This window comes from Engraulis encrasicolus, chromosome 7 (genome assembly GCF_034702125.1).
Source record: "Engraulis encrasicolus isolate BLACKSEA-1 chromosome 7, IST_EnEncr_1.0, whole genome shotgun sequence".
Taxonomy (NCBI): Eukaryota; Metazoa; Chordata; class Actinopteri; order Clupeiformes; family Engraulidae; genus Engraulis; species Engraulis encrasicolus.
The window spans coordinates 20,637,876-20,640,375 of NC_085863.1; positions in this window are offsets into that span (position 1 = coordinate 20,637,876).

A 2,500-nucleotide genomic window follows, 5' to 3' on the forward strand; every position below is an offset into this window, starting at 1 on the left:
CTGTACTTTCAACCGTTCTCTGGGTATGGCAGTGCAAATTTTACCTCCAAGCTAGCAGTTAACATTGAGTCATATGAGACCAGTTAGCCGCCAGCTGGTCTCATAGGACTCAATGTTAACTGCTAGCTTGGAGTTAAAATTTGCACTGCCATACTCAGAGAACAGTTGAAAGTACAGGAGAAAGGTATAACTCAATCATTTAACCTGAAGAAGAGGTGAACATAAGTATCACTTTAACCCATTAGGTCCAACCCCCTATGGGCAGGGTTGAAAGGGTGGGAAAAAGGCTTGTAGTCTGAACAGAAATGGGACCCACTAGTTTGACGCCCTCTCAGTACTTACGTGGTACGTCACATGGTTACGTCCTCCATCCTTACGTTACATCACATTTCAAACAAGTGATTTAAGGTTAGGGTTAGGTTTAGGGTTAAGGTTGGGGTTAGGGTTAAGGTTAGGGTTAGGGTTAAGGTTAGGGTTAGGGTTAGGTGTAGGGTTAAGGTTAGGGTTAGGTTCAGGGTTAGGGTCGTATGACGTAAGCGGTAAGTACCGAAAGGGCGTCGAATTAGTGAGTCCCGAACAGAAATCCACCTCTCTCTCACACTTCCTCCTACAATGATGCAAAATGACAATTTTTACATCATTGTAGGAGGAAGTGTTAAGAGGTGAATACGGATTTCTATTGTCTCAGGGGGAACTGAGAGAGTGTTGCATGACCATTCAAAACTATGACTGGGTGTCTAGCAATGGAAAGCCTAATGCAAATGGGTGGAGTGTCCCTTTAAGTTGCAACAGGGCCCCAAGCTGGAAAAGGTTGGGAAGCCCTGCTGTGCTGTGCAGGGCAGCCTTGAGCTAGTGGTTAAGGAGATGGACTTTAGATCAGTGGGTAGCAGGTTCGAATCCCACCCTTCCACTCCCTAAATCACTCTATGGCTGAAAGGCCCCTGATCAAGGCACCTAACCCCACACTGCTCCAGGGACTGTAACCAATACCCTGTACTTAAAATAACTAATTCGATTTGGATAAAAGCATTAGCTAAGTATAATGTAATGTAATGTAATGTAATGTAATGTTATAATGAAAGACTCGGAACTCTGCCTTCAAGTTCCTTGGCACCTTTCTTCTCTCCTCTCTCATCCATCCTTTGCATCCCTCCTTCTCCTCCCTCCTTGTCACCTCTCCTCCATCCTCCATCCTCCATCCTTGGCATTTCTTCTTCACTCTTACCTCCTACCTCCTCATCACCTCTCCTCCCTCATCCATCCACCCTCATCCACCTATCCTACCTCCTCAGTCCTTGGCACATCTCCATCCTCTCTTCTCCATCCTTGGCATATATATCCAACTTCATCCATCCTCCATCTTTGGCACCTCTCCTCCATCCTCGCTCCTACCTTCTCTCTCCATCATCATTGACATATCTCCTACCTCCCCCGTCCTCTGTCCTCTCACCCTCCTGTACATTACATTTGTGAGACGCTTGTGTCCAAAACGACAAACAATCGAGGACATGCACTTTCAGATAAAAAGTGTACAGGTAATATACAAAACACAGTGCGCGCATATGCCAAGTAGGGTTGGTGTTTTTGTTTTCTGCGTGTGTGTGTGTGTGTGTGTGTGTGTGTGTGTGTGTGTGTGTGTGTGTGTGTGTGTGTGTGTGTGTGTGTGTGTGTACTTTTTGTATTGAGACACAGAAGTCATGTGGTCCATATACCTCATAGATCTCTCTCAATTTGACACCCCTGTCTTACAGTAGATTGCCAAAAACTGATAAAGCTCTTTAGTTGTGGAATGCCTAAGCTCCCAAAAGAACTCCAGCTGCTCACAGCTAAAGTCCTGGATGAAAAAAAGAATCTTCATTCCACTCCATTCTAGATGTCTGCATGCGGTGCAGTGAAGACAAGTGTCCACCAGATGGCGATGATAAATAAAGAAAGTCCCATAAAGGAGCCAGAGCCATAATGTGGATCTTAGGATGAGAGAAGCATTTTGTGAACATGTGGAAGATGTAATGCGGCATTTGAACCACTAGGGGGAGGCATAAGGCTGTAAGTGATGACCAGCTGTACCAGATACAATAAAAACATAATTAAGATATCGTCAGTATGGGCAGATAGACTGTAGTTGATTTCTTGTGTGTGTGTGTGTGTGTGTGTGTGTGTGTGTGTGTGTGTGTGTGTGTGTGTGTGTGTGTGTGTGTGTGTGTGTGTGTGTGTGTGTGTGTGTGTGAGTGAGTGAGTGAGTGAGTGAGTGTGTGAGTGAGTGAATGATTCTACGATTCGCCTACGCTTTTGGCAAAAGCAAAATGTCAATTATCAGTATTTTTTTTTCAACTAAATGACTCTAGACTATATATCATTTGATATATACTCTAATGAAAGCGAACATTTGCTTGATTATTTTGTCAACAGTGTTATGGACAAATACTATGTAATTTCAAACATATATAAAAATACTACAGAGTTGAAACAACATACATTTGAAAGTGCTTATGTCCCTTAG